At 42.1% G+C, this 14,009-nt stretch overlaps 1 protein-coding gene across 1 annotated transcript in view; it reads left to right on the top strand.

Annotated features, from left to right (window-relative positions):
- Positions 1–7,935: 7,935 nt before the first annotated feature.
- Positions 7,936–14,009, top strand: part of LOC147322270 (cadherin-10-like) — a 74,162-nt gene continuing 68,088 nt past the window's right edge. Inside the window, exon 1 of the mRNA XM_086306749.1 lies at positions 7,936–8,359. The gene's annotated coding sequence lies outside the window, so the exon portion shown is untranslated. The remainder of the gene's footprint in view (positions 8,360–14,009) is intronic.

A 14,009-nucleotide genomic window follows, 5' to 3' on the forward strand; every position in this document is an offset into this window, starting at 1 on the left:
AAAGAGTTAAATTAACACTCTCTGGTGTGGACCCATATAGACACTTTAATAGTGTTGAAATCAAATCCGACAGTGTTAATTTGGACATGCTGGATTTGCTGTGTAGAGCTTTTTAAAACTAGGTTTCTTACTGCTGTTGTTTGTATTGATAATATACAAGCACATAAGGAATGAAATACATAATGATCTGAATACATTTTTGAAGAAGTAACTAGTAACTATAATTAATTACTTTTTCAAAGTACACTGGGTTTGAGTGCCTTAGTGCATAAGAATAAATGAGAAACAGGTTTTGTTTTCACACACTTATAATAAAGGTAAAAAAAGAAAAACAGTCTTCAAATCAGTTATATGCATATTTTATTTTCGCCTTTCTAAAATGACTGACGCTGCTCATCTTAAACTGTAATTAATGCTGGTGAAGGAAGAAGGAAGAAGGATAGCAAGTGGGACATCTTTGGCAGCATGATTTTTTAGCAGAGACCAACATGGCAGAGAGTAGGTTTAGCCTGCACACGTTGGCACTGTCAAAAGTCACAAAGCATAAATAATGTTCACGCGTAATAGTTTAAAACCACATGCTCATCAAAAGCTTGCAGATTTGGTGGAACTCCCTTGTTTTCGGTCTCAAGCCAAGCATCCATCGTTGATTTGAAGTGTAAAGCATTAACAGTCCAAACAGGAGGCAAAGTACTTGAGGTAACCTCTTGAGACAATCCATGAAAACCTCCCTCAGAAATGACGTCAGTAGACGCTGGATCAAGGTGGAGAGGATGTGGAACGTTAGACGTTAGTGTCAAAAGCCTTTTTAAAAGCAAACCAAACATTATAGCAGATGATCAGTTATTAAACAGCTTCCACAGTAACCATGTTTATACTTTTAAAAACCCCCAGCTTGAAACAAACTACAAGGAAGATTTTTTTTTTAAATGAAAGAGTGATTTAATACTGTTTTTCCTGTTTAGCTGTTATTCATCCACTTGAGTCCAGTAACCGAGGGAGGCTAAATCATTTATTGCTGGAGATGAACAAAGTCAACTGTGATTTGGAGCATTCCCACATCCTCTTCGCGTTGGTAATTGGACAAATCCTCCCTGGTGGCTGCCTCCCGCTCCTCCTGGTGGAAACCCTGAAGTGCTTTACGAAAAATAAAAGATATAAAAGAGGAGTAATTACTATACAGTTGCTGTCTACTTTTGTGTTGAACTCGTGTTTATATCAATCTCTTTGTCTAACTCTTCATAACACACCTGCAAATACAAAGTAAACTTGTATATAACTGAGGCCTTGTAGTACAACGGTACACATTCCTGTCACATCTGGTTTGTAGAACTGAACAATGAACAAGCAGAGCACAAGTTTATGACACACTCAAAAGCTACGGCAAAAAAAGGCTTGCAAAGACAACACAAAACACCACAGTGTGACAGTGAAGCTAACAGTTAGTAACTGGAAAATCCCCAGGTTTAATGCTATAAACAGCAATTAACAACAACTCCTCAGATTAACAAAAAGAACAAGAAAAAGGAAATACTTTATTTGCCCCATATTTGGAAAATTCAACAGCTTAAATGATGATATAAATATCCTAAAGAGTTACTGCATATAATAGGAAAGATTTCCTGTGTCTGTCCTTGTTCAGTGCTCTGCTGCCTGTTCAGTAAGTATTAAAGAAGAGAGTCAGGACTGGCCACAGGCTGAGGATAACGTCTCCTCTACCACAGCTTCAAAGATGTCCATTTTGCAACCAATGATAGAGCCAGCCTTCCTAATCAGTGCTTTCAGTCTGTCTGTGTCACCGGCTCTGATGTCACTCCCTCAGCAGACCATAGCAAAGTACACTATGTTTGCTACAGAGAAGCAATGGGAAATCTCCATTTTGCTGCAGAACAGGTGAACAGAAATGGAGACAGCACAGTCCCCTGTGAAAGTCCTGTAGAGCCCATCACCAAATCAGAAAAGCACTGAATTTTTTTAGATTTTAATCTGCTAAGATGCTTAAATTACCCCCACTCTCTCCACTCCCTCCTCCCCAACCAATTGACAGTTAGATACAATATTGAAGCCATATTGGTCCAATGACTGATCCCAGGTTTGATCTTCCGTCCTCAGTCATGCCTACCTGAGTGTAATGAAGCAGTAGCAAAGTCACAGATACCACAGATAACATGAAATTTGATTATTATAATCTTTATTCAGATTTATATTTCTGTTTTTCTATTTAGCAATAGCTAGCTAGATGTGCAATAGCATGTGTAAGGTTTGTTTCAAAAGCCCAGAGGGACTGTTAAACCAAAGCAAGAACAGACGCAGCTATTGGAGACCGCATGGAGAGCGCCAATCTGCCGGCGCAGCTTTGGGCTTCAGTGCCTCAGCTGTCCGAGCTGGACCTGCAGTGGGACTACACTGGCATGCAGTGTTCCAACATGCAGCTGCACTCCACTCAACTGGGACTCCTGGACAGCCAGCGGACTGGAGCAGGGCCTGTTCAGTTCACTACTATTAATACAGTATAATGTGGCAAATGATTTGTACTCATAACAATCCAAATGATATATTTTAAGACAGTTCCACATACTGTATGTCCTCCTTTGGCAATAAATGTCCACCTAATATTTCTGATCTGTCCATAACGAATACGTTTCTCCTACTACTTTAATAAAAAACTACAACTACACTTCTTTACTACAATTCCCAGTTGTTTACTTTTTTTCAAAATCAAACTACAGACTTCTACTTGCGACTCCTTTTTTAATGATTTGTGTCTTTGTTAGGAGCCTGTGGACACACTGTTGATTTCATTCTTTTAATTATCTGGGTTGCCTCTTTATTTTTACAGATCTGAATCCATTGCTAACCCTTCAAGAGCTCAGATGTGTAAATGAATACACAGAAGGCTTAAATCTAACCAACAACCAAACAACCACAGCCAGCCAAATCGCCAACTGTAATGAGTTTACAAAAACAAGATAAGAACTCATGCTGAAAGGAGGAGGGGGAGCCTGTGCTGGCGTGACGGCCTGGAGGACTGAGGATGGATTGGTTCACTGCTTGTAGATTGGCGGTATAACCATAGCTCACTGTGTCCTCGTTTTTTTCTGTCACTTTCAGATAGACCCTGGCAAAGCCAGACACAGATTAATGAAGTATGGGTGTCTATAAACACAGAAGCAAAGAGTCCTGGCAATTCTTTTTTTTTTTCTTTTCCTGACCAATCCTAAAGTATCTCTGCTGTCAGGTATAATAGGAGCACAAATTTCTACCGAGGCTGTCCTCCACATGCCTTGTCTAACTCCATGCGCTATAAATGTCATTTTCCTGTAAAATAACACACAAGGATGAATATCTAGGCTTTCTCTTCTAATCTATTCTGTCCTTTACAAGGCAGCTGTTGCACACATTTTCACAGCAGTATGTTTCTTATTTGCTCATTTATATTAAATACAAAGATCAAAGCAAAAAAGCGCATTTCCACATTAATATAACAAGTAAAGATTTGTCAGAATTGGTGTTTGCAGACAGCTTCTTACTGTTGTGATGTGTTTATGGAGGCCGGCTGTTAAATAATCTGCACAAAATACAGAGGCAATGGTGCAGTCAAGGGCAGCGGTTATTCATCTCAGGCTGATCTCCTGATAGAACATGATGCCAAATGCAGACATCCCTTTGGCTCACTGCATTTTGCGCTATAGGCAAGAGTTTGATGTTTGGTTGAGAGGACAGGACAGCAGCAAAGTGGATGCTTGGAGCACTTCCAGGGATTAAACTCATGAATCTAGCAGCAGCCAGTGGTCATCGTGACACAAACACTGCATGGGTGGTAACGTGTGCACAGCGTGGGGTCTTAGGCTTGGAACATAGAAGAGAGAGAAAGAGGGAGAAATTTGAAACCATAAAACCATAAACGCCTGCAGACTTTTCTCCCATCTCCCACATTTTTATTATAAATGACATATGCTTTGTGGCGCTTGTCTTGCTAAAGCTTCATTAAGTGTTGTGAAAATTATGAGACACAAATGATAAATAAAAGAACAGGCTGTGCATCTCTGGGCTCTCTTCTTGATGTATTTTCACCCCTTGAAGCCTCGTTTGTGAAGTCTTATAAACGTCTTGAATATATCTACTAATTTTTCCTGTACTCCTGTTACCTCATAACTTAATTATCCTGTTATGTCAAAAAATCATACTTTGTTTACTTGTATATCTCATCATCACAGCACTGCTTTCATGACTTCGTCGCTTAATTATGGGACTGATTATAGTTGGAGTGTCTGCCTTTGTTGCACCTTTATGACAGTGAAATCTTCCACAAATATTCAAATTCATCACTTTATTTCACTGGAAAGTCTACACTTGAATTAAACTGCATTTATGTTGAATGTAAATAGCAGCTGAAGAGTTGCACATAGTTACAGCATAATTAGATTGTGATTTAATATATTTTATGTTGTTTTTTTTATTGCATTCAGTGCACATACCAGCATTTTACATGTACCTCAAAGCCTTTGGAATATAATAACATATTCTTTACAACATCAGCCTTTGCATTGCCATTTGGTTTGTTCCTATTGAGGTATTGCAGACATGTGACCACTAACCGCGTGACTTCACCATTTTCAAGGCGTGACAGTCATGCTGTTAATGTAGGATTGCGTATAGAAGGTCAGACAGGCCTAGAGAGTGGAAGCATGTATTTCCCAATCAACTAATATTATATAAACCTTCTCGTGATTGCTTTCGTCACTAGCAGGTAAGTAGTTAGCACATGTTTTGCTGAGAAACATAAAAAAACTGTAGCCAACCTTGACAGTCCACTAGCAACCAAAGCAATCAGCAGCAGCAGCTTCTTTGCAACTGATTCCATCCAGTGAGAGCCAGAAACCTCCTGGAACCACTGCCAGCCAGCAGGGAATGCAGTTTTTTCATAGCCACCAGTGATTGTAACATGTCCAATATGATAGTGAACTCTCGAGCAGTGTGTCTATGGCGTCACATGAGAAACCTCAGTAGACAGTAAAACAGATGAATGCTTCTGAGCCTGAAAATTTGAGCCTGCAGGGGGCGATATCTGTGGCTACAATAAGGCTTCCAGTCCCATTGAAATCTATGGGAAAACAGCTCTTTGCTTTTAATTCTGTAAACACCTTCCTGGTGGGTTTTTGGGTTTCATACTGTACAAGACAATTATTTTTGTTATTTTATTGACTCTAAGGGCCAGACAAAATGACCGTGTGTGTTGTTGTTTTTTTAGCCAGATGTACCCCTTGCTCAACACTAAGATGGTGAGAATACTACACAGCGGCTTCATAATGGGACTTCCTGTGGGTGACATCATGGTATAGCTACATTCATCTTTTACACATTCTATATTAAAACTAAATCAGAATCAGCTGACTTAAAATCCTAAATTTAACATTTAGAGAGAGTTAAAAAAAATATTGTCTAGAAGTGTTTTTACAAAGCTAGAAGATGAATCAGGTATTACACAAGGAAACCATTCACTGGCTAGAACAAGGACCTACTTTACACCCATAAAACTTCACTGAATTTTTCTGCATTTTTTGAATTTTTCTCCAATGAAATACTAGAAGCTTATTTCTACTACTTTATGTTCTAGACACAAAACTTGTGCAATCTTTCCACTGAAGCTTTGATATAGTCCATGACTGTGACTCTTGGGGTGGTTATAAAAAGGATTTGGTTGCATTTTGTAAGAGATCGCTTGTGTTTTTCAACCCTGAAAAATTTCCATGCTTGTCTCCTGTATTTAAGAAGTTATGAGAGCTCAAAAACAGTGGATAAATAAAAGCACCCAATTCTTTGATTCACTTTGAGGGTCTGTAACTTGGACATTTTAAAAGCGTGAAAGTTACATTTTGCATGGATTTTTCAAGTAGACTAAAGTTATTGTACAAAATAAGCAATAGATTCTGATGGGGTTCGATTTGACTGACTTTATATGCCACATATGTTATAACAAGTGTCCTTATGTACTATAATAGTCACAATAGGACAAATAAGTGTACTATAGTCACCAAAAAACAAGGGTCAGTTAATCTGGTTTGTAGATTTGGTTACCCATTTAGATTTTTCATATGTGATTCCCAAATTTGTTTGTTTGTGTGTTTTTCCTTACTGAGCTGCTCATTGTGTTATATTCAGCTCTACACATGTTCTAATATTTTATTCAGATTTGTATTTATCGAGCTCGTTTTAAGTATATTAATTGTGCCCCTTCTTTGTGTGTCTTTTTAAACCTGTTGAACCTATTGTGCTTTTTTATGGCTCTTCTTTTTTGCTATTTTGTTATAGGCCGTGCTTAATATTTTGGCTGCTGTCATACAGGATACCCACCACAACCATCGCCACCATTACAGCCACTTTTTTTTGTTTTAGTATAAAAATATCTCATTTTATCTCTGTTGTATCTTACGCTAGACAACCAAAAGAAGTGAAGCTAGCCAATGTTTCAGCTTAGCCAAGCGGGGCGCCATTAATATTTACATCCTGTCACGCTCTCCTGAGCACGAGCCACTCATCACGAGCAGAGGTATGCTCCCTGCTGCGGAGTGATAAGATTGAAGGGTGTTGGTAGAAAGAAAATACTTCCTAAATGAAACCGCTTACTGAAAGGTTTGTGGATATTTTGGAGTAAAAGGGTCATGATTTTTTAAAATGTATTTTTGTGACGATTTGAGCGCCACAAGGTGAGTGCCATTTACTTCCATTATATTCAAGAGAAGGCCGACATCCCTAGCAGCGGAAATCTTCAAAATTGGGCAACTCACGCCAAAACAGTCTAAATCAATAAATAGCACCGCAGACCAGGGGGAAATATACATGTGATTTAATAAATGTATTTATTTATTTCTGTAATTTATTTTTTGTAGTGAAGTGGCCTTACAAAAAACGCCTTAATGGAAAACTGTACATCCTGCAAAGTTGTTTTGTCAAGCGAAATTTATTTTTTAAAGCATCTATTGAGCTGCAAAAGCTCAGTTTAGCCCATTTTTCTATTTGCAGTAGTGCTCTTATGCTTGAGCACTTCCCACTTGATTGTGCTCTTAATTGAGATATATTTAGAAATGCTAAAATCGTGTCTTGGCCGGTTGAACACATAAACCTCCCCAAATATAAGTCTGACATGATTAGCAGCAGATCAGCGGACCACACAGATTAAGTTTTCTTTTCAAGGTAGGAGAGGCTCTCGCAATGTTTGTGCCCACCAGCGAAACAGTTACTCTGAGAAAGTTTAGTTACAGGCTGATATATGTTTCCCCCTCCCAAATATCGCTATAGCTGATATTTGGGGAGGTCATAGTGTTTTAAACTGGATTACAGACTCTGAAATGACCACTGAGTTGAAGTGTCAAAAAATGAAAATAATAACCTTTATAAAGGTAGGGTTCATAGCAGGGATGCTGTATTAGATTGAGGTTTTAATATTAGAAGCCTCGACTAATAATAATAATAATAATAAGGACAGTCCTGCGGTAGCATTTAATCGTGAGGTATTAGTGGTAGAAACAGCAGTAAAGTCAGGCTGCTATTAACAGAAGTGCCTTAATAGTAAGTGTATGGTGATTGTTGCAGCAGCATTATTCAGTTCATAGAGTTGATTCATAGCCATACTTTAAGTACATTTACATTTGCAGCTCTGTTGGACGCACAAAAGAAAATACATGCATATTATTGAATTTATCATAAGCATAGTAGCTGTAGGCTTAATAGGGACATATTAAGACACATGCTAATTTGCCCTGGCATGACACTTGAGTTCACACAGTTACTCACATTTAATTAGCTATTGTAATAAGCCGTGATCTGTGGTTTACACGGTTTTAAAGGAAGCAGCGAGCCTAACTGGATGCTTTCGCAAATATAAAGATTTATTGATTGACTCCCAACCCGCAGTCAACCTATGACTTTGCAGCTGTTAATCACGGGGATTATGCAGATGCACAAATAAAACATCAAGCTTATTAATAAACTTGAACGCGCTCGCCCCACCGGAGCTCCTAATCTCCCCCTTTCTGCCATCTTCCTTTTGTTTAGTTTTTTGTCGGAGTGTGGCACTGTTTTTTTCTTTCTTTCTTTCGTTCGTTCTTTCTTTCTTTCCTCCCCTTCTCCCTTTCTGCTGGGGACTTGTGAATGGCAGCCAATGGGAGGGTTGAGTCCCCTCAGCCTCTCAGCCTCCCTGACATCCACAGCGAGAAGTGATGCAGCGCGACTGAGACGCGCAGTTGAGGTGGAACAACGGGCAACAAAAAAGCTGCAGCGAACGGATACACACTTGGCTCCGACGTGCGCCTTCAACACCCCGGGAACATTTCCTCCCTAGAATAAACTTCATTATCAGGTGAGCTTTGCTTGCAACTTCTCTCCGCCGGTGGGAAATTGTCTCATTTGTGCCCGATTCGCCGCTCGAACAGTTACTTCTTGTCTTTGCGGCGCGCTGTATTGTCCGAGTCGGGGTTAATTTATATTGGAATATGACCAAAGCGAATTAGTCGTGTCGCCTTTATAAGACGGTTTCCTCTTGTGTGGATTGTAATGAAATCGCAAGTGGGGCAAAAAAAAAAGAAAGAGAGAAAGAAAATCCATATTTGGAGGAGACTAATTAGTGGGGTAACTTCGGGCTTTGAATTGGAAATGAGTTTGAATCGAAGTTATTTGTATGCACGTCCAGAGCCTGCTCATTCAACTTATATCGGGGGTCAATCTGTGGCCAGTGGGTTCTTTAACTTTTCTGTTTCGTGAAAGGGCTCTGTGCGCAATTCTCATTCATTTTTGTGGATGTAGAAAGGAAGCGTGCTCCTCCCGGTACAGAGGTCCTCTGCGACGCATTTTCCCTTCTTTTTTGCCCTGTGATGCGATCATGCAGGCCTGGGCTCTCAACGCACCTTTGCCTTTTATTCTGTCGCGTATGAAACTTCACCCCAACCCAACCCCCCACCCCGACGCTCGCGTGAATCTATCTGTGAAGATTCCCTTTTTTTCCGCCCCTCTCCACCGATGATCGCGCTGAAGCCAGTGGCAAATCCACGGGATGCGAATCGATGCAGGTGGGACAGCATGCTCTGATAAAGGCGGATGACTGTCTATCTGCGGCCGCCTGCAGTCGCACTGTGATGCTCTGCTGCCTCTTCTTTTTTTTTGCTCTGCTGTTAGAGATCAGCTCAAAGGCCTTGCTTTCTTTTCCTCTTTCTGGGGGAGGGCACTCCTGGAGTTGACTCAAGTTTTCTAAAAACAACATGTCCTCCAGCGTTATTGACAACAAGATGATATCAGTGATGTGGCTTTAAATATTTAATGGATTCTCTGAATAATGCAGGCAGGCTATAAAGGGATTAACTTGGCTGTTTTACTCCAAACTTGCAGGTATCGACATGGTGATGGGGTAGAGGTGTGGTGAATCCAGTAGCCCCTGCACAATCCTGAAAATTGAATTCTGTGCTTGGAAAAGTTTCGCCATCCTTTCCTGTTTGTCTGCAGATTGCTCCATGTTAGTTATTGCTCTGGCTTAAAGTAAGCCTGAGGTAATATGCCTGAAGGCAGCCAAGAAGTTGTTTGGGGGAGTTGTCAAACTACCCGGGGAATATTCTGCAATAAGCACGCCTCTTCACACATGCTTTTAAAATTACAAACAAGAGCTCCTCTTATCCGAAGATAAGGGAGAAAAAGAAAGAAAAAAGCTTTACATCTGAAAATAGTGGGTTAACTTCGCTGCTTGCCTTTTTACAGGAACAACTTCCCACCTGTTTCTATATAGCACAAAGCAGCGTGGTGAAAGGAGATTGTCTTAGCCAGAATAGCTTCTGTGGTCCAGGTTTTTCATTTGCTGGTTTGAAGTTTTGAGATGAAAGGGACAGAGTCGAATCTGTGGCTGATCAAAGTCAAACAGAAAACATGGCAGGTACTGAATATTTAAAGGCTCTGCAAACAGTCTGTATGTGTGCATGTGTGTGGAGATCATACAGTACATCATGTATGTGTTTATCGCGCCGGCTGCGCTGGAGCTTCGCATGAAGACATTTTTAAGCGATATTGCTGAACTGGTTTGACAGGCGGAGGGGGGATAGACATATTCCAGCCATCAGCATTTTCTAAAGCAGAGCTCAGATTACAATAGACAGCCCCTCACATTTCATCTCCCTCTTCTCCCACATATATCTCTCCTCTGTGGGGCATGTGCAGCAGCTCAGGGGCTATTCCAAAAAGCTCCAGTCTCACTCTGCCGGCCGGCTCCTGTCTGTCCCTGTGAGCGCTGACGTCACCGGATGGTGGGTTTACCCGATGGCCAGACGACGATGACCGGTGACCCGAGCTGATTACATTATTTGTGCTCCAGATGGGCAGCATCATTTTGATGTGTCCTGCTCGTAATATTGAACGGTTCTAGCCCTCTCTGCAGTGGCATCTGGAGCTAATAAAATCACATCCCAGCGGTCTGTGCTGAAGCACCCTTCGATCCCCTATGGTGATCTCTGCGGCCCTCTTTTCCTCTCCTGTGAGCGTGTTTGGATACTTGTGGGCATTTGTTGAGCCTGCGTGCACGGCGAGTGGCTCTAATGTGTGTGTGTGTGTCCGTCTGTGTGTGTGTGCCTCGCTTACGAATGTTTGAAGTCAGAGGCAGAGAGCACCCCTGGGCATTGTAGTTCAGTAGATGCACCTTGATTGTTTGAGTGCATTAGTCACGGTCTGTATGATGTGATAATAAATCATGACGTTGTTTGTTCTGCGAGTGCTCCGGGATTCCTCCTAAGATTTTCTTGTGCCAAATATTTATCTGGAGTTGCTTCTTTCAGTGCCAGCCAACTAGGTCTCTCTGTTTTTCTTCTCTTTTTCTCTTCCTTTCAAATCTGAAGTTTCCCCCCCTTCCACTAAATACGTGACGCTGTCTTTTATTTCTCCAGGCTTCTTGTGACCATTAGAGCAAATTTTCTGCTGCCACAATGGTGACTTCTTAACTTGCTCCTTTACTAATGAGACAGATTCCCTTCAGAGACGCCTATTTATGGAGCCGTCAGATCCGTAATTGCATGGAAACCAAAATAAGGCGAGACGCGTGTTTCTCACCCACAGACTCACAGAGAAGGCAGGAATTTGTGACGTCTACTTCTGGTTATTAGATTCGTATTGTCAGGGTCCGCCCTCACCTTGCCTCTGAAGGTCAACCTGAGTCTCAGAGTGAATTTGCTATGACTAAAAAAGACACAAGAATTAGATGGGATACAGTTAAGCCACGCGAAGGCTGCTTCTCGACAGGTTTCAGCTGAAGGGATTTGCGAGCTGGACGATGGCCAGGAGGGTTGAACATCCCTATAGAGTCTGTATAAATCCCTCCGAAAAAGGCCTATTCTCCACTCTGTGTGCTGAGAAGATAAATCCACACAGATCTGACAATTTATACCTCACTTAACAATGACTAATTATCACTTCCTGCTTCGTGTAGGAGAACACCAATTACACAGAAATATACTCCTAAATCTGTTTTCAAAGTGGTTGGACAGAGATGTGGTATGTGTGTGTGTGTGTGTGTGTGTGTGTGTGTGTGTGTGTGTGTGTGTGTGTGTGTGTGTGTGTGTGTGTGTGTGATGTAATGCACATTGCTGGATGAAGCTGATAGTAAAGAGCGCATGAACTTGTGATAAAAGACGAGTGCAGCTTTTTACAGTATGGCACAGTAGGACGGATGTGACTATGAAATCACTTAGATTCGTGTCTTTGGGGTGGGAGACGCAGTAAATCACTGCCAATGTTGAATAACGCAGTCTGCCAACAGTTTTTTCATTTTTTTTGGTCCCTCTTCCCCCTCAAACTGTGGCTTGGCTCCACAGCTTTTCTAATTATGAAGTGGCTGAGAGATAGCTTCACAGCTCCGACACTATGTGGTGGTTGAGCTAACCGAATGGCAATCTAACTGAATTACCAACAAAGCCTGACAGACTTGTGGAGTTTAGCGAACGTATTTGCAAAAGTAACATCCTCACCTTCCTGTTCAGCCACGAAATGTAGACACAGATGCACAGGCGCAGGCTCACACACATATGGAAAGAGGCGCGCACACACACACACACACACACACACAAGCACAAATGCTAGCAAACAAACACAGTACAAAGAGCGAAGGTGTACAGTTCTCCGCACGCTTCTCAGCACAATTTAACAAGATATATTAGTCACCCAGGAGGCAGCAGAAAGCCCGGCATCCACAGTGTGCAGCAGACTGCAGTCTGACAGTGGGAGATAGTGATTTACAACAAAGCCCCGTAGACCATGGCACAATTTCAGAGTTGCGGAAATGACACTGGTAAAGCAGGGGCATGAAAGTCTATCCACCAGCCACGTCTCATTTCTTACACCATTTGCCCTGGGATGGGGAGGGTGGAGAACGACGGGGCAGATGACAAATCCACTATTGTAGGTACCACACAATGAGTCGAGCCCAGGAGTTGAATTCTTTCCTGGATGTCATCGAAAATATGAGCAGAAACTGGATGGAGCCCACCTTCAAGGACACTGAACATTCCTTGGTTCTTAAATTCGAGGTGAAATCGATTTTTTGACCCAGCGAGCATACCGTTAGACTGCGGATTGGATTTTGAATTAAATCTCTATATCCAGTATGTGGGTGGGTGGGGGTGGAAAACAATAATCATCTAATAGTGGAAATCACAGATCCAGATCACTATCAAAATCTAATCAACCCTTCTCAGGCTTGAGGCTGATCTCTCTGGCAAATTTCATGGAAATTTGTTCGTGGGTGTTTCAGACACCACGCTGACATACAGATTAAGTGACAGAGGTGAAACTGTAGCTTCCTAGAGAGGTGAAAATTCACCCACAAATTTAAACCCCAAAATGAGTGCTATTTTGTCTTGAGAGGATCTTGCGTCATTTAAGAAAACTTGGTTAATCACAAGTAATTGTTCCATCCCTGGATGAATTCTTAGATTCTGTAATCTAGCTCCTTCGCCTGTGTTTAATTTAAGAAAACCCATCATGTAGGTAACGTCTTGTATGATGTGTGTGTTTCAGCGCTGCCTTTGAGGTACCTGGCTCAGGAGCGAGAGTGCGAGTGAGTGCAGTAGACAGATCGTGTCCGCAGGTCCTGCCTTTCCCTTCTAGTTGGATTCCTGTCTGTGCAAAGCCCAGAGGCTTAACTCTGACTGCAGTAAGAGGACTGAGGAACGCTAAACACTGTCTGGGGGAAGGCTGCTGAACATGACAGCTAGTTAATAAGTGTATGGAAGACGAGCTTGGAGGGGTGGAAGGGGTGGGTGGAGAGGGGCAAAATTGTCTGTCTGACTTTTGAGACTTTTGTGAAAGCAAAGGGAGGAAGAGGGGAGGATTGGTCAGGAGGTGGGTGGGTTTGGGGGGGTGGGAGTTGGTAATATTGACTGTTGGATGACGAGAGGGTAATAGGAGATCAGAGAGTCCAGCCACAGGACAAGGAGCATTAGCGCCTGACTGGAGTACAATGAAGACAGAGAAGGCAGTGAAGGGAAAGGGTCGAGTGGTGGATGAAATAAGGGAGAGTTGTAAAATAGGGAAGTGCAGAGAGGTATGGTGAGAGAAGGCAATAATGATGCTTACTTTACCCCTGCAAGGCAGCAGCAGCGAGAGCTGTCAGCTTCAGGCAACGCTGGCTGGTGGGACGCTGTTGGGATGCCTTGGTATGTTAACCCCCCAGACACCACTGACAGTACGTGATAGATCGCGGCTGCGTAATTACGCGTATGTGTCTGTTTGCGAGAGAGGGCGATGCTGAGGTTGTTTGTGGGCCTTCGTGCGTGTGCATATTGAGGTGTGTCTTTGTATGACTTTTAGCGTGTCAATTTTTCTTGGCAGCGGCGAAAGCAGAATGATGTGATTTTCCCCTTTAACAGCCTCCAGGAGTAATGATCCAGGTTATTGCAGATGACGTGTAACACCTCAACCCAGCGGGCATTGGCGCAGTAAAACCTGTCCTTATAGGTTAGGCTTCAGGGATGCTGTTGTCTTGG

The sequence above is a fragment of the Aulonocara sp. 'chitande type north' Nkhata Bay genome, linkage group LG9, assembly GCF_057382095.1.
Source record: "Aulonocara sp. 'chitande type north' Nkhata Bay isolate Kocher_YH1m ecotype deep benthic linkage group LG9, A_spYH_male_GT1.1, whole genome shotgun sequence".
Taxonomy (NCBI): domain Eukaryota; kingdom Metazoa; phylum Chordata; class Actinopteri; order Cichliformes; family Cichlidae; genus Aulonocara; species Aulonocara sp. 'chitande type north' Nkhata Bay.